Source organism: Rhipicephalus sanguineus, unplaced genomic scaffold (genome assembly GCF_013339695.2).
Source record: "Rhipicephalus sanguineus isolate Rsan-2018 unplaced genomic scaffold, BIME_Rsan_1.4 Seq480, whole genome shotgun sequence".
NCBI classification, from domain to species: domain Eukaryota; kingdom Metazoa; phylum Arthropoda; class Arachnida; order Ixodida; family Ixodidae; genus Rhipicephalus; species Rhipicephalus sanguineus.
In genome coordinates this window covers 387,075-411,056 of record NW_023615345.1, presented here as the reverse complement: position 1 = coordinate 411,056, position 23,982 = coordinate 387,075, and positions in this window count along the sequence as shown.

The window sequence follows — 23,982 nt, the reverse complement described above, 5'->3', positions numbered from 1 at the left end:
GGCCTGTGCCAGTGATCTCTCACCACCTCTGATTCCAAGCCTGTAGATTTCCTCGCACCACCGACAAAGTTTTCTGCAATGCTCGACTGCGCTGCTCTTCCTTTTGCACGCATTCTTTCAACTGGCGATGCTCCCTACGAATTACGTGGCCTGCCCAACTACATGTGCCCTCTTAATGTCAATTAAAATATTATCAACTCGGTAATGTTCGCCGTGTGCGCATCCCATTTTTATTCTGCAAGTGTTCTCGTGATCGGCGTCCCCTATCGTTTGTTTGTTACAGATAAACGTACCGTTGCGTGGATTCCAGGGGCTGACTGCTGATCACAAATTCTCGATCTCGCTAGTCCAACACTACCTTGTCTTCTACTTTTCGCAATCAGCGCTACTTACCCGTCGTGATAGATTAGCAGGTCTACGGTTCCGCGCTGCTGCTCGAGGGCGCGGGATCGAATCCCGGCCACGACGGCCGTATTTCGATGGGGGCGAAAAGCAAGGTACCCGTCTACTTAGATTTCAGCCCACAACTATACTACACCCAAGTAGTTATGTGGTGATTGAAGAAGTGCAAGGTTCTTGCATTAATCTGAGCAAGGCTGCTCCACCAGCGGAAAACGTTCAGTAAATACGCTTTTCCAGAAAGTTTCGTCCTGCCTTCTTTGCATCTGTTACGTCGGGTCCAGCGTGAATGAAGTACAACGTGTGTGTGTGTGTGATATTGTAGCAGACGCTGTTACTCTGCAAAGGAGAGAAGGAATATCGCCTATATGTTTAGAGCGCCATAGAGGTCGCCAGCGCATATATTGAGAAATGTTCGTATCATGCTTAATTTGGGCGCCGCGTCGTTCTGCAGTGGCCCGCTGACAGCGAGTTTTCTGCATAACTGCGCGATGTAAAACACCAGATGTGATTGTTAAGTAGGGAGCAATGCCCATTGGGGCCGCCGCGGTGCTCGGATGCTGCTATCTAGAAGAACGCATGTTCGATCCCGGCCGCGGCGGTCGTATTTTGATAGAGGCAAATGCCCGAGACCCGCGCACTGCACGCTGCCATGCACATTACAGAACTCCAGGGGGTCGAAATTATCCGGAGCCCTCCACTGCGGCGTTTCTGATAGCCCGAGTCGCTTTGTACGTTAAACCACATCAACCAACCAACGAACCAGTGCTCGTTGGTTCGCGCTGGCACAGACTGGGGCGCACAACGGGACCCACTCGAGGGCTGCCGTTGCCTGGAATTTATGCACGCATTATGCCGCACGGCTTCTAACATTTTGCTTCTGCACTCATTCGCAGTCGTTGTGTCCCGGGCATCACTTTTCTCACCGAGGGCTCTCTCTATATATATATTCTTACGCGAGTGGGTTTCTCGAGGGGCTGCACGTTCATTTGGTGGATACACTTTCCAAGACAATGCCAGAGCAAAAGAATCGGCCGCTGCATGCAGTCTTCCTTTAGCCACAACAGAATGGGGGCGAGTCAGGCCTGTGGTTAGACCATGCTGCGGCCAGCGGGATAATGGTGTTCTCTCCTTTCTCTCTGCGCGGCTATAACGTCCAGCCGCATCGATTGCTTCTTGCAGCCAGCCTTGCCTATACGTGAGGTGTTTTGTTTCTCGGCATGTCGGGTGACGTTGACCGCCACCGCATCACGAAATAGCGTGCTCGCGTTGTTTTCTTTTACTTTGTGATTTGAGTTGTGCAATTTATTTCTGAGCATTTATTTCTTCGTTTTCTTTCATGGGCACTTTCTTTTTTATTTCATCCTTTTTTTCGTTAAGTGTAGAAACGAGAGAAAGCGCCCTCTTACTTTTGCTTTAGTGGCCGAAATGCCTTCCTTTACTGTCGCATCTTTTAAGCAAATTTACTGCGTAAACTTCAAGCAGTTGTACACTTCTTCGGCGTGATGAACAGCGCCGAACGCGAGAGACAGTACATTGCCTTTTAGTCGCTTATTCATGTACGTCTTGGACGTTGTTTCATAATGTTAACACACCAATTCGCCCAGATCTCCGTATTTTGCGAGCCCCTTTTGTGACCTGAGCAGAAGTTTACCTCCGGACCTGGCGACCAGTGGTTCCTGTGGAAATTTCGTTGGAGTTTGACCACAGTTGAGAGTGCTGCCTAGAACTAAAAAAAAAAAAAATACGAAAAAAAAAGAAACTTTGTTCTTTTATTGCAATGCTCAACAGATGATACAGAGCTCAAAATAGTCGCTTTTTCCGTTCGCTGCATTGGCTGCTATGCTTAGCATTGTGTACAGGGCCTTTGTAAGAGGGCTCTGACCGTAAAGGCGTCGAAACTCGGTCAGAATTTGTGGAAGAAAAAGAACAAAGCCTTGAACTCTGTCCTACGATAGTTTTTCTTCGAGAGCGAATCGACTGTCACACAGCTGCGCGTGTCTCTTTGTGACGGCAGCAGCAGTTCTTTACCCGAAGGTTTAACGCTTTCACCTCGATTTTTGTCCGAGGAAGTGCACCAGAGGCTGACGTCGGCTCGTAAGTCGCAGTAGTTCATTGTCCGTGGCCTCCGAAATCTCGGGCATGGCGAACGCGTGTCTCCATCGCGCATGTTGTGGCTCAAGTGTGCTTGCCCTTCCCAAGCGCCGTGTAATAACAAATGCAGCATTTATGTTGTGGTTGCGTGCGTGCTACCGAGCTGTGATACGTTTAGTTCCGGTCTTACTAACGAATAACTTCGAAGGGGGGAACTGTGAAGGCATTTATGTATTGTCCAACTGATTCTCGAACACGTGACGTGCATGAGCCCGTTCGCAGCTTCATCGGATGAAGCAGGCTGCATAGCGCCGTCGTGTAGTCTGGTATCTCAACCACTAGGATTTGGAGCCGTGTATCGCTGGGAGTACGCGGTCGGCATCACTGACAGCCCTCTTCCTTCCGCAGTAGACTGATAGGTGGCGAAAATGTGCGTCATCCCGCCATCAAACCTCAACTCATGTGTGAACTCCATTCGTTCAAGTTTTACGTTTGCAAGAGCTTTATACATTCTTCGCGATACTTGCATAACTGTGTCGCACATGAGGTTACCATCTTCCTACACGTCTGGCTCACGCGAAGCTCACCGCGACGTTTCGAGTCTCGGAAACGGACTAGCCGGCTCGGCCAGGTCCTCATCACGATGCTTGCTTTTGATTTAACTCCAGCGTTAGCAGATTAATCGGTGACCATCTGTTATAAAGAATAGCTCGCTGTCTTCGAGATAGGCCCGGTCCACCTCCTGCTCGACTGGCTCACCAAGGAAGTGAATTCTGAAGGTCCGAAAAACCACGATGTGATCGAGGCACGCTATGGTAGTGGGAAACTCCTAGTCACTTGACCACCCAGTGTTGCTTAACCTCATAAAGTACGCTACGTGTCTTTGAATAAGTACTGCCGATGGCCCGCACATATTAAAACACGTATTGAGCAGTCATTTAGTGTTGAATATTTTTTTATGTGTCACATTCACGCAGAGCAATAGTTTTGTCCAATAAGTAGTTGTGTCACATAATGCATGTGTTATGGGCCTATGTAGGGTTCCGTGTTTTCGGATAAATCCGATAAACACTCGCCGGTCAATTTTTGACAATTCGGATTTATTCATAAACTCCGATTTTAACGGCGAATATGTCCTTGTTCCGTTCTTTATCGAAAGGGCATGCTCTATAAGCGGTCGTTGATACATCGGCCGGCTCGGCCGATATAAACTTTACCTCACGTCAACAGTATCTCGTGGATCACACCCCGCATATTTAACAAAAGTCTTGTCGCGCACCAAGCCAGAGACGTCAACTTATGTAGAGCCCCCTCCAGTGAGATGACATATGAAATTAGGGGTGTGCGAATATTCGAAAGTTTCGAATATTCGTCGAATATTACATTCGAAATATTCGTATTCGATTCGAAAATCGTGTATTCGAAAAGTTTCGAATATTTGATAACTTCGAATATTCGAAAAATTCGAATATGCGATTCGATTATCATGCATAAAATAACTCCTCTTCCACATTTCTGCTGCGTTCGTATAGCTAAAAACGTTGCCGAGAGGAGCGATAAACATCGTATGTACACGAAGGCACAATATCTGCCTGCGACGAGCGCCCTAATACTATGATTTATTGCTGGTGCATCTCGGACGTGCAGAGCTGTTGGCGATCATGTAACCATACCTTTTCAATATTATGCGGCCGTAACGTGCCGCACTACCACTCGTTCACTATGCGGGACCACTTCTGAAAAAGACAGTGACCCACGTGACTGGTGGCGGACTGTAGGCACCTTCAGATACCCCAGTCTGGCAAAGCTTTGCCCCATAGACGAAGGAAACACAGCGCCGACCAAAAGTAAAAAATATTCTTAAAAAGACGTTTCGGCTCCCACACGGAGCCTTGTTCACAATGAAGCATGTGCAGCAAGTTCGCTTATTATAAGGTTGTCTAATCACATGTTTGAGGCAACGGGCATACACAGGCGGAAGATTACCACAGTTCTTGTTCAGCGTGTGCGCAGTGGTTTGAATGAACAATGATTCGAGATGAAGCCGTGGAAAGAGTTTCTTTTCCGTGGCGATGACGGAAGCATCTTCCCAGTTGATCGCATGGCCCGTGGACACAACATGTTCGGCTAGTGCATTTGACGTCACCTTTCTGTTTTTTCACGTCATTGCTGTGCTCGCGTAACCTTCTCTTGAAACTGCCGGTCTCACCGATATAAACATGTGTACAATCTGTGCAAGGGATTTTGTAGACGACACCTGGAAACCTCTCTCGCTCTAACTTGTCCTTGACGTTCGTGAGGCTGTTTCCAAGTTTGCGTGCAGGTATATGGGAGACCTGTACGTCGTAGGAGCGCAAAATTCTGGCGAGAGCCTCACTGAAGCCCGGAGCATACGGCACCGACGCTCTTTTCTTTGCTGAAGGATTGCTTGGTTGGACCGGCCGCGATAGTTGACGTTGAACTGAGTTGATGAATGAGGACGGGTAACCGCATGCGGCCAGCTCCCGACGGACGGTCTCCACGTCACTACGTGCGTCTTCTTCGCTTGAGCAAGTCCGTTGAGCCCGTTTCAAGAGAGTCGAGACGACAGAGCGTTTGTGGCAAGAAGGATTCAGCGATCTGAAATTCAGGTAGCGGCCAGTGTGTGCTTTTCCTGTAGACGGAGAACTTCAAGTGTCCGTCTTCTCGTTTTACGAGGACGTCGAGGAAAGGAAGGCAGCCCTCCGATTCTTCTTCCACTGTGAATTGTATCGAGTGTTCAATTGAATTTAGCTGAGATGTAAAGGCCGGCAAGGCCTCACGTTGTAAAACGCAAAAGCAATCGTCGACATAACGTAAGAATACTTTCGGTGGGACGGCAAATGAGGACAAAGCACGACTCTCGACCGCTTCCATGGTGAGGTTCGCGACGGTGACAGACACGGAAGCACCCATGGCAGTGCCATGTACCTGTTTATAGAACTTGTTCCGGAACGTAAATAAGTGTTCTGCAAGCAGAACCGGAGAAGCCTCGCGAGGTCTGCAACCTCTATTGGTGTTCGGCTTGGCAGTGTCGCGTCAGCCTCAAGGGCCGAAGTGCACACTTCAACGGCAAGCTCGACAGGTACGCTCGTAAACAGAGACTTGACAGCAAAGGACACTAGCACCTCGTCTTCTTCTAGTGGCAAGTCGCGCACTTTGTCAATAAAATCGGCAGAATTCCTAATGTGCGTCTGAGTTCGTCCGACAAGAGGGGAGAGGATTTTGTGCAGATAGCCAGACAGCTTAAATACGGCGAGCGTGTGAAATCGACTATGGGGCGTAAGGGCACATCAGGTTTATGTATCTTCGGAAGGCCATATATGGCAGGAGCGGTCGTCGCTGTGTTTCCTTCGTCTATGTCTTTCCCCGGCCAGGCGGGTTTCCGCCAAACTCTCGACTTCATAAAGCTTTGCCCCATGTACCTCCCTATACCAGCCACTTCTGTTCCAAGCGAGCGTGCCTTTTCAGTGGCGGTGGGGGGGGGGGGGGTTGTCTCTGTTAGAAGGGAGCGCCTGCTGCCTGATCATATGGAGCACTCATATTTCTTCATGATAACATCTAGTCATTACTTTCATTGTGCCGTGATTCGCTTCTGCTGTGATGTCATTGTGCTAGCCTGGACATTGTGTTCTGGAGATAGCAGTGTATGTTGTGTTGCCAATCAGGCTGTTAATGTCTTTTTTTTTCAAATAGCAACATGTTAAATAAAATATTCTTACTGTGGAGGCATTTGTCCTTTGATATTCGATATTCGATTCGATATTCGAAGGTGGATATTCGTATTCGATTCGTATTCGAAAATTTTGATATTCGCACACCCCTAATTGAATACGATCACCGGCGGCCCAGGGGCGCGCTAGACGACATCGAAAATACAGACCTCGTAAAGTAGGCTTGAGTCTATAACAACAAGCTTTAAGGTTTTAACACGCAAAACGTAGGTGTTTTGTGTTTAAGTACTGTGGTTGGGTTATATCTGTTTGTGCGTTCAAAACTTCCGCATAACTAAAATCGCTTCGTGTGTTTTGATGTTCTCGCGTTCAGACATCACTTAATCTAGATATTTAGTATTGAGAATAATGCAAATTAAACTCCGAATTTCGGAGAATGGTGGGATTGACGAGAAATAACTCCGATAAACGCCGAATTTTCACCAGAAGATAACTCCGAAAAACACCCTCCGTAATTAAAAAAAAAAAAAACTCCGATAACACGGGCCCCTAGTTAGGGCGCAGGACATTACATCTGGGGTGTGTTCTATAAGAACGTCCGTGCATGTCCCGACCCCATTTGATTTCGCTGGAAAAATATATTTTGCTATCCGAGTCCCCAATTTTGCGGGGAAGACACCAATTTTGCGGGGAAAAATTTGCCTTCGTCAAAAAAAAAAAAAAAAAAAGTCGGAAGTCTCCATGAGCCATAACCGCTTTTTGCGAATCGCGCGAAAATGGATTACGATGAACCCTACAAAAAAAAATAAATAATAAAAATAAATAAAACATTGTAAGGTGAGTCTCAAAATTTTTCTTGGCATACTAGAGTAACGTGTGTTTTTCAAAATGTTGCCTCGCATTTGTTGCCCATATTTTATATCAAAAAAAAACCGCAGATACGGCACGTTGCTCAATAATGCTCTAGCTTCAGATTTGCTTCGCTGTCTATGATACTCAGAATTTCCAAAATTTCCCAGAGTGTTGCCACATATTAGTTAACATTGTGCCAAATATAATTGTCGAATGTGGTATCAAACGCAAACCCAAAATGATCAACCAAATTCTGCAAGATAACGCATTTTGTAAACTCGCGCTATAATACATAATAGCAAAAAATTTTTGAGCCAGGCATGTAAAATAGTTTTCTTGTAGCTCCGTCAAAATCTCATTTTCGTGCAATTCGCAAAAAGCGGTCTGGCTCATTGGAAACTTCCGAATTTTTCTGACGAAGGCAGCTCTTTTTTTTTTTTTTCGCGGAACTAGAGAGAGAAATAGATGAAAAGGAAACGCAGGGAGGTTAACCTGGCGCGAGTGACTGTCTGCTGTTGTCCTGGGTCTTGGACAGCAAGATAGATCTTTTTCCAGCGAAATTAAGGTGGTCGCCGGACTGCACGACGTTCTTATCTGAACACCCTGTTATCTTCGATCAGTCATAACCGAATCGACTATTATCGCCCGCGTTGATCCTTCTTGCCTCATTGCGCCTCCATTTCCACTCCAGCATCTTCGTGGGAGCTTTGCGGCAGCTACGCTCTAGTGGCGGACTCTTCACTTCACAGAGCGCGACACGTCGGCTTCTGCGACAGATGCAGCAGTTTTGTTTTCTTCGCGCGACAACGGTCTGCCGCCAATTGTGGCGCCTTTTGATCCTTCATAGTGTACGTCTTTGATTCATTACAAGTGAGCTCTAATTAACGTCCACAAATTAATGTGACAAGGACACACACGACAGGTGCTGCTCTCTTCCTCGCGCGAGAGGCAACCCGCCGTGGTGGCTATGGCCATTGCACTGCTATAGGCAAGGGCGTGGGCTCGATTCCCGTGCGTGGCGGTTACCTTTCGATGAGGTCAATTGCATGAACGCTCGGCAACTACGTTTAGGTGTCATGCTATAGAAGCCCGCGTGGTCAAATAACTCTCGAGACCTCCACTACGGCGTGCATCGTAATCAGATCGTGATTGTACATATAAGACCCCAGAATTAATCATTCATCAAAGGCGATAACACGACACACTGCCGCAAATGTTAGCGCAGTTAGTTAAAGCCAGTGGTTAGCGGCTGGCAACGATCGAAAGCAAAGGAGAGAACCAGGTATGAGCACGAGTTCATAAACCACACGCGTTTAGCGAGCGAAGCGTCAACAACACCATTGTCATCCGCGTGTGCTCCGGCGTAGCAATTAATTGGGGGGCATCGCGCGGAGGGCGGAACGGGAAATCGTGACCTACGGCTGCCACGCAAAACAGAGCTCCCAGGCCTTCGTTACAGGCGCGCTACTGCGACTCCGCAGGAATAACGCTAGGCCTGCGCGACCCCGTTTCGTGCCTGTTCTCAGCCTTTCGGCGCTCGCATTGTTTGTGCGAGTCCTGCTGTCCGCGACAGCTGTTACGCTGTGATGGAACCACGCTTCACACCACTCCATTGTCCTACAGTGGCCGTCCGCCTCGGTCCACCTTCCTTGCTATATTTGTTTTCAGCCCGCTTTCACGATCATCAGCCTGTCATGTCCACCGCATAATAAGCCTCCCCCAGTGTATCTGTCACCCACCTGTCCGCACGAGCTGGGTTCCATTTTTGTGCCTGCAAATGCCTTATTTCGTCGCTTCGTTCGTCGCTCCTCCTTCTAACCCTTTTCGTTTCGGCGCGCTTCCCGTCATTCGGACGCTCTTCTTGGGCATCGGTTATCTGTTTCTTCTCATGACGTGGCCTGCCCTATGAATATTTCGAGGTTCCTGCATGTACACCCGTTTCTTCTCCGGTTCACTCTGCTGTTATTCTATCTCTTTCCGCCTTATTCCTAGAGTAACGCTTTATTCGGCTTTATTTGCGCACCGCCTTGACTTTGTGTCCTTACTCCGCAGCAACGGCATTCCTCCACTCGATGAGCGTGCCACCACGCGGCTGAACCACTCACTGGTCGCGAAACCTGCACGCGCACAGTGAGCTTGCACGTGGCGAGCTGTTCCTTGCTGACATTGAATCGTTTTTTCCCGCTCCCTTTCGATGGCCGTACAGCGGTAGGCGAGTCTGGTACTCGTCGCACATTGTAAAAGCGATACTTCCGAGGCTTCTCGCTCGTTTCTCACTGCACTCGTTTCCTGTTTTCCGACTGTATAGTTTAGCTGCGCTGACTTTTTCGGTTAGCATTTTCCCTTTTTTCTAAGCCTGCTTCCCCGTAAGTGACCATTGGCCTTTATTTTCTCGAAAGAAAGGAAGTGATGGATAACATCGCAGTTAATCCGCTGGATTCCTTAGTTGTAAACGCAGTTTGCACACCTTGCATTTATGTCTCGACGGAGTTAAGGCGAAATAATGGAAAGAGCGATTCCAGAATTTTTTTCGCTTATTTCCTTTTACGCAACCGTACTTGACTTTTCAAAATTATTCGTGTCATAAAGAGAGAGAGAAGCGGGAGGTGCAAGCCATCCGGCGTGAGAGCGAAGGGATAGCTTTCGCGGTGTAGACCTTGTTATTCTGGGGACGCTTTTTGATTAGCTGTATTGGTTATTGGTAACAGGTGCGTTTGATTGTTTCGATGGTCTACCCGCATTACAAACAATCTTAAGTACCCTTGCGAAGATATATTGTACTCGCTCGGAGATTGGCCCAGTTAAATGGGGGCAGTCTTTTTTCGGCGAGTTCTGATGCAGCATTTTTTTTCACGGGGTTCATCTTGCAGGAAACTTGATGCTCAGGCACTGTCAGCCAGCCTCCATGCGTAGGCTTCGCGTGCAATGGCTTCTTTCGATGCGTTTCAAGCGAATGATTTCAGGCCTGCGCGCAGCATTTTCATTCATGTAAACCTCACATTTTCGCTGCCTGGCACCAAGTCCCGTCGGCGGTGCTCTCTCGCTTGCGCAAATAATGCGTTACTCTTCTCCGATGCATTTGCCGCGTGCGTATGTCGTGCGTAAAATCGCCCTTGCCATCTGCGGCGCTCCGCGGTGTCGTGATTCCACAGGCATCGTACGGACGCTCGCTGCGTTCATATAGGGAGGACAGAGTCCTTGAGCTTTCTGAAGCGAACCGGCTGCTGCTGGCGCCCTGCTGGGAAGACGAACGCCAATGTTGCATGCCCCGCGATGACAGGTGGCAATGGAGAGCTGCACTGCGAGCACCTTCACTATTAGAGGCGCTTTTTAGGGTGGGTGACATTGAAGCGCAGTCGCTGCCATACGTAGCTGAAACGCGATGAGCGAATTCAAGTCTCTGGGGCCGGTTTCATTGTTCGTCTTTCATCAGAAATAACGCGTGAATGAAGCAGCTCGCGCACTGTGCACGTGAGTTCAACTTTATATATATGTGTGTGTGCCTGTCGTAAGCAACGCATAAAAGCAGTGCATTTCGTGTTAGCATACGCTACAGCGTTGCTTTTTAACTGCGCATTTCAGCGCAAACGAGCGTGCATTTCTTGCTGTGGACGTGCTCAAAGCATTGCTTTGAGAGGCTTTCCTTCCTAAGGGTCTGAGTCCCTAAGCTACGAAAATGATTCCATCTCTTCGCGGCCTTCTCGTGTAGCCTTGAAGGCAGAGGTGCAGTCTTGCATTCCTTGCTGCGAGAGGAGACTCAGATTTATTACAGCGATAGCTGGTATATGGGCTCCGTATTGTTATTTGCATGTCCGCCAATAACCGTCGCAGGAATCCTGAAGTGTTTTGTGAAGTGTTTATGAATAAATGAGGAGAAAATATACAGTTCACCTCGATCGAAGATTCTGTATTCGGGCCTTTCGAATGAACTTTTACCTGCCAGCTGCTTTTTCTTTCTTACGTATTTCAGCCCCGCCACGGTGGTCTAGTGGTTATGGCGCTCGACTGCTGACCCGAAGGTCGCGGGATCGAATCCCGGCCGCGGCGGCTGCATTTTCGATGGAGGCGAAAATGTTTGAGGCTCGTGTACTTAGATTTAGGTGCACGTTAAAGAACCCCAGGTGGTCGAAATTTCCGGAGCCCTCCACTACGGCGTCTCTCATAATCATATCGTGGTTTTGGGACGTTAAACCCCAGATATTATTATTATTATTCTTACGTATTTCATACATCTAATTTGTCGCAGCTATGAAAAATTCGTGAACACGGTGTGTCGCTGTAGCCGACGTTTCCACATGTCCGCTTGTCGAAACGTCGGCTCCGGCGACACTTCTACCTTTTGTCGCAGCTAGTGTGATGTCGTTTGCGAGCATTGCACAGGCAAAGTGCAGTAATTCAATCAATATAAGAAACCGAAAAGGACGATGTGTATAACTATAGCAATTGATTATGAAAATATTCATGCTTGCTTTTAAGAGATGCCTAAGGAATTACGGCAGATTAGGGGCGGCGTTTCAGTTCGATTACGTCTTCGCTATGTGTCTGAAACGAGAAATCATTGTTTTACAATTTATTAAGGTGTAGTATTGTTTTATCATAACAACGCATGAGACGGCACGGGAAAGCAGAAGGACGAACCACTTTCAGCCACTTTTTATTAGCGACAGCATAGCATACGTAAGTGGGCGAAAAAAGTATGAGTGGAAAGAAGTAGACACTCATGCTAAAAGCAAGCCACATACATGCAGGAAAAAAAATACATGAAGATCACGAAATTGGTGCCCTAATGTACACGATAGACATTTTGTGACGTGCTACACAGGACTTCGAACAACATGTACTACGGCATATACGTTCGATATTTAATTGTACCCGCCGCAAATGACGTGCCCTTTGGTACGTGTTTTTTTTTTTTTAATGCGAGGCATTTCTTAGCGAGAGAGAGAGAAACAACTTTATTGACGGCATAGCGAGGTCGTTGAATTTAGCTTGCCGGTGGTTCGAATGGTGGTGGCAAGTAGCTTGCCACGACCTTTTCGGCCCAGTTGATAACTTCTGTCTGAATATGTTGGTCATTTGATGACAGGAGTGACTCCCACGCCTCGAGGGAGGAAGCTGGCAGTATTGCTTTTGGAGGCGGGTTTCCCTCGCATTCCCAAAGAATGTGATTTTGGGTAGCCTTTAGGCAGCCGCAATGTCGGCAGTGCGGTTGGATTGATTCCGGGTAATTTTTGACAGCCGATGGGGGCTGGGAAAAGAATCTGTTTGAATTTGCCTCCAGATCGTAGCCTGTGCCCTTGTGAGGTCTGTATGCGGGGCCGCGTATGTTTTGCGGTTCTCTCTATAATATGCTGTAATTTCATTATATGTGGTGATTCCCTCCTGCGGGAAGTCCAGGGTGGAGGGGTCCACCTCCCGGTTGATCAAACCTCGGGCTACACGGTGGGCCGCCTCATTCCCCGGATTCTCCGCGTGAGCGGGCACCCATACAAGTTGCATCTTATTGCTGCATTTGTTATTTTTAAGGATGTTGGCCGCGATCGGCCCAACACAGCCCATCATAAAGTTCGTGAGCGCCCTTTTAGAGTCACTCATGATGTAACTAGTTGCGCGGACTGAGGTGGCCAGCGCGATGGCGGCTTCTTCGGCCTCTAAGGCTGAGGCTGCTTTTACGGTGGCTGCAGTAATAGGTTCCCCGTGGCCGGTCACCGCGCATATGGTGTAACGGTCTCTCGCCTGTCGAGCAGCGTCGACATAGACTACGTTTTGGCGATCCTGAAAGGTTTGTGCGAGTTTTTCTGCCCTTGCCTTTCTTCTTTCGTCGTGTATTCCTGCCAGCATATTTTTGGGCAAGGGTTTAATCGTAAGGTGTGCACGAGTTGCCAATGGTAAGAAAACCCTATTGTTGAGTGTGTAACTAGTGCGTCGGCCGAGGCGGCTGAGTATCTGCAAGCCTGCCTTGGTACGTGAAAGCCTTTCTTCTTGGGCCGTTAGGTGTCCTTCGATTAATTCCTCCACTGTGTTGTGGATACCCAAACGCAGTAGTTTTTCTGTGCTTGCGTACCTGGGAAGGCCCAGAGCACACTTATATGTTTGTCTAATGAGGGAGTTGAGTCTGTCCACATCCCCCTTTCTTAGTGGTAGTATGGGAACGAGTAGGTGACTCTACTGATGACAAAGGCATGAATTAATTTGCATAAGTCTGGTTCCTTCATTCCTAGGTTTTTAGTGGCCACTCTCCTGAGAAGTCTTGTTGTTTGTTGCATGGTGACCTGCAGTCTGTTTAAAGCTTCCGTGTTATGATTGTTATGCTGGATGAGCATTCCTAAAACCCTTATTGTAGGAACAGTAGGGCTTCCATTTAGTGTGATATCTATCGCCGGGGGCACTCCAGTGTAGGGGCAATCCTTCTTGTTCCTGCTTCTGATTACTAAAAGCTCGGATTTTTGGGGGGAACAGCTAAGGCCCATTTTCTGTACGTATTCCTGAACAGTGTCGGCTGCGCTTTGCAGAACCTCATGCACTTTTGCCGTTTCTATCTACGTATCTATCTATCTAGCCGCCTACGTCTGAGCGCTCTCCTGGTCGTCTCCATAACTTGTTTTATACCAAAATTGGCATAGCAGGGGATCAGTGTATGACGAACACGATTCGCTGGTCATGACATGAATAACGCAAAATACCTGTCGCGTACGTCATGAAACCCTTTCTCTCAGTCACGTGTGGCACATACCCGTAAGAAACTGTTAATGTTATGCGGGTATGTGCCAGGTGATACAGTCTCAAGCAGTACAGTAACCGCGAACACACAGGAAAGTGATAATAATAATTGTTCGGATTTTACTCCTAAAACCACGATATGATATGAGAGACGCCGTAGCCAAGGGCTCCGGAAATTTTGACCATCGGGTATTTTAAAGTGTACCGAGATCGCACAGAACACAGGCAACTGGCATTTTGCCTCCATCGAAATGGGACCGCCGCGGCCGGGATCGAACCCGCGACCTTCGGGTCAGCAGCCGAGCACCGTAACCGCTACACACCGTGGCGGACGCAAGGAAAGTGAAACTGAAGACAGAACACCCCTGGAAGACGCTCAACTACCATACACTCGTCCACGTGGTCCGCTACGTGGACCACGTGGATTACGCAAAAACCGGCATCAATGCTTCCTAGAAAAATCTGCTGAGAAAACCAGGCCTCTCATCATTATCGGTGACTTCAACATTGATTTATCAAGACCCAACAACGCTTGGTCCTTATACTGCGTGAAAGACGGATTGGATGTGGATGGGGCATCAAAAGACCTCGCTGCCATGTCCACGATAGGAGGCTAGATCATTTCATCGTAAGGGGCATCCACGATTTCCACGAGCTGCACTATACCTCGCACTTCACTACGCTTAGACTCCTCGTAGCCGCGATCACGAACGGATCTGATCAACAAGTCCAGCTGCTGGCGCTCACTGATCACGGTGATGATGACCTTGTTCAATAACTGTCAAGAACCCCTTCTACATATACACACGGGTTCGTGAAACGTGCGTGCGTTCTCCGTCATAACGGACAAGTATAAGCATAACAACTGTAACTGTGACTGTAACGTACGTGCAAATCGCCTGCGCGTGCCACTCCGCTGTGTAGATATCTAGGGAAACTTTCCTGAATGAAGATTAGTTGCGAGTAACGCCTGTCCTGTGCATCTGTGTTCCTTCTTTGTCCTATTCGGATTCGCGCTATCCAGTATTGAAGAATAAAGCACTACATATCAGCTTACCGTGTCTGGTGTTGGTAACACCCATGTTGATGTTGCCGTCGTTACGCAACTGTAAACAACTGGTTATATAATAGATATGCGACTCTTCAACATATGAGTGTGCTTATACCACATCCATATTTCTCTATAGTGTCATTCCGTAACGTTTCGCCGAATGTGAAAAATTACGCCACAGTCACCGTCCCGCCCATGCTTCGCATAACATCGATTCCCACGGTACGTGGGATCTGCCAAATTTTTATTACTTTTTTCTGTATCGGAATACGCACTTTACGGAGGGCACGTATACATGTTGGATCGAACTGCTGATGCACATTTTTCTTCTGAAGTAGAGTGTTAATGAACAATAATTCGCCTAAAAGGCGCGTTCAGTCTCTCAGCCACTTCGCCGATGCTGCAATGGAGCCAATCATAGCGCCACCAGCTGCTATGATTGGCTGACGCCCTTAAGACTGAACCCGTTCTCTAAGCTTATCCACAAACCGGCAGAGACGAGAAGTAATTTAGACGAAACGAGGCAAAAGGAAGCCAAAATCGTGCTTGGTTGGAAGGAAGAAAATCTCCACCATCGGGGAGCGCCATCACTTCCGCAAACGAAGACGACTCTTTCGAGGGAGGCCTTATTGTTGTTTAAGTAACCTTAGTCGTGGCTGGTACCGCAGACGAGTTTCGACTGCGCCTTCTCTCTCAGTCTCCAATTGTAGACACCTTGCTCAATGTAGCGGTGATATTTGCTTTGCATAACGAATTCGACCGAGTGACGCGTGTTTTGCTTGTCGGGCTCCGCTTACAGTTTATTGCTCTTTGTATATACGTCGACAGAATCGCATTGTTCGACCGCTGCATAGCATGCATGCCGCACTGTGAATTTTACGAGTAGCTCTAGTTTTCGCATTGTTAGCCACACATGGTTGCGGGCAACTGGCGGTTGTGCTTTGGTGCCATTAGATTTCCTCTTATTTCCTCGCAACTTTGGTCGTCTGTTCTGCGTGAACCGTTTATTGCGGTGGTAACGCGCAGATTGTTGCACCGTTTCAGTGTAAGCTATATAGCGAAGGAAAAATATATATGAAATCGCAGTTTCGCCCCAAATGCACCGCATTGATATGCCTAGCACTGCTTTAGACGGATACACGGCTAAATTTGTAGTTTATCGGCCGCATATGTTCTAGAAACAAGTCGCTTGTTAATTAATGAACAAGCATGGTGTCACGCGCGCACAGGCATACATGAACAGATCTCACACGATTAACGCGAACACTCTGTATCGTAACGTTGGACGTGATGATCAGAGCTGGCAGAAGTGACAGACCCTTCGCTTTGCCCTCTCGCTTCAAACACATTTCGGGAACTTTTGAGATAGCGCGATCTCCGGAACTGCATGTGCGCAGGAAGCCAACGCACACGAAGTCACCAGCAGTAGAATATTGGACCTGCCCCGGATACCATAGACGGGCTAGCTGTAGAGGATGCATATCCTCACTCTTCCCTCACCCGACTACCGGCGCTTCCTGGGTGCGCATCCAGCCTCATCCATTGGTGCATTCCCGCACGCTTTATCGCGCAGCACGATAGGACCTTATCGCCCTGGAACGTAAAACAGAACACGATGGCGCAGTTTCGCCTCGAGCGTCCGTATTATATAAAGACGTGGATACTTGCTGCGGTGACCGCTCTGCGCACTTCTGCGCATGTGTGTGTGTTGGCTCTGTCTCTGGTTGAAGTTTGAGCATTAAGTATTTAAACGGTACTGCTTTTATTGCGTTACTACACTTACTCAGGCTGTCTGCCATTCCAGGCATGGAGGGTCCCGTCGACAATGCTCTCGCGTCGCAACGGTGTTTCATTTGCCGACGAGCTTGCGAAACGTCTGGGAAGCAGGTGTAGATGCAAAGAGGAGTGCGATTCACTTGTTGCATGTGCAGAAGGAGCTTGATGTGGGCGAGTTAGTGCATGTGCTTCGCGATTAGCGCCGCTCTCTGGGTGTACCGGGGCGAGATTGCGCAGATAGATGACGCCGTTGGTTGCATCCGTATCTTTTCCTTGCGGGACCCTCGAGAACGAGTTGCCCTCTTCAAAGTCTGGGAAGTTATTATCGCCCGTTTGTGGGAGCACTTGAACGAACAAGATACCGTTCGATAAGTGCCTGGCGTTCGGCACGTTTGTGACGTCATTGCGAATTCTCATCGTGAATGTGGCGCTGCACCCCCTCGACGTCAAGAGCGTGCGGTTTGGTGGCTCGTTATTAGCTTCGTTTTTCTTTGTCTGCTAGTTTCTCGCAGTCTCTCAGATTTGCTTCCATTGTGAGGGTCAAGAGGCCGCCTCTTTATGCTCGCAGTACAACTAAGTCGCCCGTTGCGAATAGAGGGCCGTGATTAAGAACGAAGCGTTGCTTGGTAACTGCATGGTATTTGAGAAGTCCACGTTGAAAAGCACAGCAAATGTGATCTGATTTTGAAACGTGTACTTTTGTGCTATATTGACGAACATTGGGCCTGCGCAAACAGCTCCTTACTCATGTACTCTGACATCGACGAAAGTTTGCGCGCAGTGAGCGTCTTGCCCGGCCCTTTCAGTATGCCGCACGGGGATGTGGCGCACGTTGTGACGTCACATGCGTGCAGCGCCACCTTTATGAAGCGCTTGCTATACGCTTCGCACCTGGGGTTTGCACTTGTGCCTTCTCGTGTTATAAGTGGTTGCTCATATGGTTACTCGGTTAGCAAATTTCGGTTGCTGTGAATTCCTGCGTGTTCTGTATACCTTGTTTCACAATAAGTGTCGACTTGTCCACATACCATGCACGATTCGGCAGGATTGATTTTTGCCTGCAGCGTGCGAAAGCGTCTGTCACCAGGCCCGTAACCAGGGGGGGGGAGGCTAGGCCCCCTTCCACGAAATTTTGGTGAAGTAGGGTTGTTTTTACCAAAAATAAATAATAAAAATAGGTGTTTTTCTCAAATAGTGAAGGTTTTCAGCAAGTGCCCGCCACGGGTTCTGTGCTATAAATTGGTGCGGGTCATGGAAGTATCTGCCGACTAATGTTCTGTAGCTCAAGAACCCTGCTTTGCTTTTGTGCATAGCTTCACAAACACGCATATACAGAAATAAATAAATGAAGAACCGAATGGAAAATAAATGAGGGCACCGGACGTGCTGTCCTGTGCCCTCATGTGCCGCTGATTTCTGCGCAGAGGGGAGTGTCTTGGTGCGGTGGCGCGGCAACCGTGTGGGCGCAGGGTTACGAATTTTGATGGTTTTAATTTTCCTCTGATATACTGTACCTTCGAGGTGCGACGAGTGCAGCGCTGTTTGCGGCGCTCCTCATAACGCCAGCGTTTGAGCCGCCAGGCTGTTCCTGCAGCGTGGGTTGCCGCATTTGCTATATATACATGGTACACGTCGCGTGAACCTCCGACGCTACTCATATTGTTGAACAGCATCCGATGAGCTTGAGCGCAACGATAAATATTCCTTTCAATGCACCGCCTTCTGTGTGCAGATGTCTTTGCTAAGCTCATTAGTTCGCTTAATGGCCTTTTTTGTTCACTTGCGGAACGGAGGGCCTTCAGTGCGCAGCTGTATAAGAAGGACACGCGAGCGTCGAGTAATGCGCGTTGCAGTTGCGCGAAATGCAACGACAGATACGCACGAAATGGATCGGGCGTCCTTTCGGCTGGAGCCTCCTGTACTGCGTATATGTTACACGCCAACGCAGGTATCGACCTTGCTCCGCAGAGGCGCAATTTTTGCGACACTCTGGCAGCACATTCGTATGCCAATTTCCCGGGATTCGTGCTAAATATGCAGCTCTCTGTTGTGTCGACTGCGCGCTTTTCACTTCAGGGTCCCTGCTTGAGTTTCGGGGTATCCGCCTGAATTGTTTCGCTCTTTCTTCTGCTCTGTGCCTTGTGGTTTAGACTTCCCGACAGTGCGTCACAGCTGCTCGGGTTTACCTTTTAATGTAAGGACTTAATTAGTTCGTTGTGTCTGCTTGCACATTTCATCACATGCAGGGCCCCGCATTAAAGGCTGGCGGTGACTGCATGCCCTGCATCCAAACTTCCCCGTCTTTGGCGCAGAAAAGAAAAAAAAAGCTTACTTGGACAAACTGCATAATATATTTCAGCGAAACATGAATATCATTTGCATATTTTACTTCAGTTCCGATGCTATACACAAAAACTATGCAGCCAAGGGCTTTCCCAATCTGGTGAGTATACAAAGTTGCAGCACAGCTGTTTCGCACAGTAATACGCGAATAAGCAACCGACGTCTGCATTTCCCGCATGCAGTAACATTTCGCGCACTTCATCAGATGGTTTTCAGAGTTGTTCGTTGTCAGTTAAACGGAATTGTATAAACTTCCATGTGCTGCTTGCAAAATGATAACCGTGAGACCGCATTTGCGTCCTCCCCCAGTTCGCATGCCTCTGCCGCGTGCTTGTCCCAGCTGATTTGGACCAAGATTTCTAAATAAACCGACCACTCTAGGCAAATCTTAGCAACTGCATACTATCTGTAGTCGTATGTACTTAGGACCATTATTTTTTCATCGCTAAGTATGAATAATTGTTTTTAATTGCCACCTTGTGAATTATTGCTTGAATTGCCAACATGTCAGTTAAAAAGTTGTAGGCCGCCTCAGATAACCTCGGAATCGAGAATTTATTTCGTTCTTAACATTGCCTGGAAAGCCCGCGAAACGCGCGAAATATAAAATATAAAATTCTAGCGCTTGCACGGAACTTTGATGTATACATGGCTAGCTGTCGCGTTCTGTATACGTATACGCGGCTCACGTCTGGATATCCACATCGTGGAAGGCCACGAGTAGAACGAGAATTCCTTTGCAGCTCTGAATGCAAAAGAAAAAGTTAAAAAGAATGAAAAACAAAACACGAACTGAGATTTCGATGCCTTTCAAACCTATATGGGTGTTTGCGTCTAATTCACAGCTCTCCATTCGTTTGTAGCTTCATTGTCGCTTTGATGTATATTCTCCCAATCGTCGATAAAACGCACCTTGCGCCGTGAGGATGAGAAAAAATCCTGCAAACGTCGGCGTCGCTGCCGCTGGGAGGCGGCACTCACCAGCGACAAGCTGACCGACCAACTTTGGGCCGTCCGGCAAGCCGAGGATGCCGCCCGGGTGCAAGGGCTTCAAGCCGTCACCTGACGCCATCATCGACGGAGAGTGGGACGGGACAGGGGTTAATCCCCTCTTCCCCCCGCCTCGTCCGGACTTTTAATAAAGTTTATTCACTCAACACGCTGCGATGTATTCGTGGCGTTTGCGCGTGTTTGATCCCTACCGCGACGGCCCGGTGAGGGCGAAATGCAAAGACGTCCGTGTGTTTATGTGCACGCTAAAGAACGCCAGGTATAATCAACGTTAAGCTCAAGTTGCCCCCTCGACGACTTGCCTCATAGTCGGATCGTGCTTCCAGCACGTAAAAAGCCCGGCAATGTGGAACCAGTATTTCTTTGTAACATGAAAGCATACACACTCTGACCTACGCAGGCCGAATACAAAGAGCAGAAGCGGTATGTGACCGAACGTCGTCCTGGAGGTATGTGAAGGTCGCGTTGCCGGTCTCCTGAAACACCCTGTTCGCGTGTAAATTAGTCTCGCTTCGATCTCTACGCGTTATCTTTTCGAGGCATGAGTGAACCACCTTTCTTGTTTTTTCCTCGCTGCCACCTGTACCGAACGGCCTTGAGTGGCCGGTGATCGGTAATGCTCGTGTAGGGTCGAACGCTGCTCGACATGGGCGTCACCATGTCCAACTTTGATTGTTTGCCGGTGTTTTTTGAGAACAGAGGGCACATTGGTTCTTGGGAACTTGCTGTGGCAGAGCCTCTTCTTGGAATGTCGGGGGTGTCAATAGGTAGTCAAGTAGGCTTCGCCTTTGTTGGCTTCTGGCGTTCGAGTGCATTTTGCCCAACACCGGCAGTGTCCCATTAGGCTTCTGTCCACTCCGTAGAACCCATGCATCGATAATGTACGATTACTCACGGCGTTATGGATGTTACGGAGTGAGCGTTGTGATTAAGCTTCAAATGGTATCGTGCAAGCGATAACGGGTTCTTGGAGCCTCAGCCCTGCATTTGCAACACTGCGAGCTTTCGCGTCACTGCAAGCGCTCACCGCTGTGCAATTCGCCTTTATCATGTGATGAAACATGTTCTGCGCGGCAGTGATGGCAGCGTCCTCTCTCACTCACGTGTCTCTAGTTTCACAGTGGACAACCTGCCATGAAGCCTGCATCCTTTCTTAGGAAAACCGGTGCATATATAACTGGTTGTCACATATGTTTATGGACCGCGTCAATAACAGCGGTCGGTGACGGTAAACGTTGGTAACAGCTGCTGACCTGAACAAGTACCCGTTAAATAAATGGGGTTCCAGTACCGGCTCCAAAACCTGTAAGCGTTATGTGCGTACCTAAGTATATCGTTATTTTGAAGTACGGGTGCGTAAATCTTGCCTAAACCTTGTGTATCAAAGGAAATTCTATACCATAATTAAGACACTTTAACTTAAACGCATGTGCAGTAAAAAAAAAAAGAACTGCATTCGCACGTTTATTTTTGCTGTATTCATTTACTGTAATATAATGACACACAATGGGTCGTATATACAATGGGCATTAAGGGGTAGTGAACTACTTATAATTGCACCGAAATAAGCGCTAGAAAAGCGTATTGCATAAACGTAATGCGCAGGAAACTGTGTGGTGTATATCTGTAGTTTCCTCAAACGTATATGCGAGCAGAGTTCTGTAGACCGCGAACTGTACTTTAGTGTTACGTATGTATTTGGAACAGTAACGTTGTGGTCGTAGACTCTTACAATCTAATGTTTCCACACGCGTGCGTAACGAAATGGCGCTTATGTGCTAAATTTTGCGCAGTGACTACGACCACGCAGAACAGTACACCCCGATCAAGATGAGGTGGTAGCTATTAATGGACTTTTCCGCGATGGCATCTGTAAAGCTTTAAGTTTTACTGAATAACGTATAAATATTTACCTGTGTATGAAGCGTATAGTATCATATGTAACTGTTGGCAGTTACGTGTTGCTTGCTTTCACAAGCTTCTTTTTTTTTTCTCAGTGTGATTCACGTTGCAGACAAGTCGAGTGCAATGTCACGGCTTCTAGTGTCCGTACAGTCCTCACTAATGTTTGTATAGCCCAGATAAGCGACGATAAGTACGCGAGGCGCGAATGCGTCAGTGGCCCAGTTTATCGCCGCTTCGCTACTCACGTTTAGCGCAGTCCGCCTCTCTCTCCGTGAACACTGCAGGCGCCATTGAACTCGCGGAGCGGCTGCCAGATAAACCCCGGATGCTCCGAGATAAGCGAGATGGCAGTGCTGCCGGTGACGCGATGTGGCGGAGGCATGGCGAAGGTGTGAATAACCAATTGCGCAATGGTGGAGATAAGCGGCGAGGTGTGGTCGGGTCGTGATGTCGCTGTTCTGCGCTTCTATCTCTGCTCGCTCGACCTCAGGCGATTGAACTTCGCATGAGGCGACAGAGCGGAGCCGCGTCGAAGGCCGCGGGAGTCGGTGCCGTAGGTGCGCGCGCAAGACGCGCTGCTATGGAGACGCGCGGACGGAAGCTTTGCGAAGACGACACTGATGTCTTTCTTGACCGCTTCATTACTACGGAATGAAGGTTGGGGCATCACCGTGACCCAACAACGACATCGCAAGGCCAAGAGTTAACCATTTGGATGGCTATCGCCAAAAACAATCTGCACCATTCAGCACCATTATCAGGAAGTATATCATACTGATCGTGTTTCCGAGACGGCCGTAATGCGGCTCTTACAGTTTATGCCCAAAGGCAAAACATCGCAGAAAGGCACACTCTAGATCGTGAGCTGCTTGTCATGTGTTAGGGGAGCTGTCAAAGCGCAGAACCCGTCTTTTCCGGGGCGCATTAGCAGCACAAGTTGCGGCGACACACGCGCCTCCTTGGGCTAGGAAATGTCGTCGCGTCCCTAACAACCCGACCTAGCGCGCAGCCACGTCCTCTTCCCTCGCATGAGGAGCAACCTTTCGGGAAGATTTTCAGGGACGATGATCATGTAATGACTCAAGGGGAGTTCTTCCTGAACTCTCAAAACTTCAATTTTTCTACTCTCGTCACAACCTCCATCCCTCGAACCCAGAACATTCGAAGGTTGTGGGTTCGGTCCCCACCGGACGGCAAGTTGTTTTCTCGTCCATATTAATTCATTTCAGTTTTATGTCTGCTGCGGTATCGAATCCCGGCCGCGGCGGCCGCATTTTCGATGGCGGCGAAAATGCTTGAGGCCCGTGTCCCTTATATGTAGGTGCCCGTTAAAAAACCCCAGGTGGTCGAACACTTCCGGAGCCCTCCACTACGGCGTCCCTCATATTCATATCGTGGTTTTTGGGACTCCAACAATTATTGTTATTATTTTATGTCATACTTACGTTATAGTTAAAAACTACAAATAATGTCCCCTGCGCGTCCATTAACTTGTGTGGTAGAAATCAACGAGCACGGGGAGTGGCAAGCATGGCAGCACTGACTACTACATCCGCCATCTCGTGTGGCTACACAATGAGGTGTGCGCGAAAAAGCGAATGTGTCTGCGTATACCCTGCAGGCACTCGAACTGCTGGTACTGAAACAATGAAATTTGATTGGTATCATTATTTGCTTCAGCATTTTGCCCTTTCGTCGACGCGCTTTCCGCAAACTTTTGAAGAGACGAAATTCTGCTTCGTACACATCTTCCTTGGCAGATACTTCTACGTCTCGTGCTTCTTCGCAAGGTAGATGACTAGCGAAGCTGCGCACACGACACAGAGGTGATGCAGAATTTCGATGGAAGGTAAAGACAGAAAATGTAATTATGAAGGCAGCGAGCAGCTATCGCGCTTCCTTATTTTTGAGGATATTCGGACAATCTCATGAAGCATCCGGTATAAGACGCGCTCTGCCATTGGATTACGTGCGGGACGAAGAGGTACGCAACGCTAAAGGAGGCTCGACAAGCATGACATGAGGCAGGACGATCCAAACGGCTCGTCGTACTCTGACGTCTCACTCTTTAATGCATCGCCACTCGGGTTTTCGCATTCGAGTCGTCTTAGTGTAAGAGTCCCTCGGAAATATTACGAA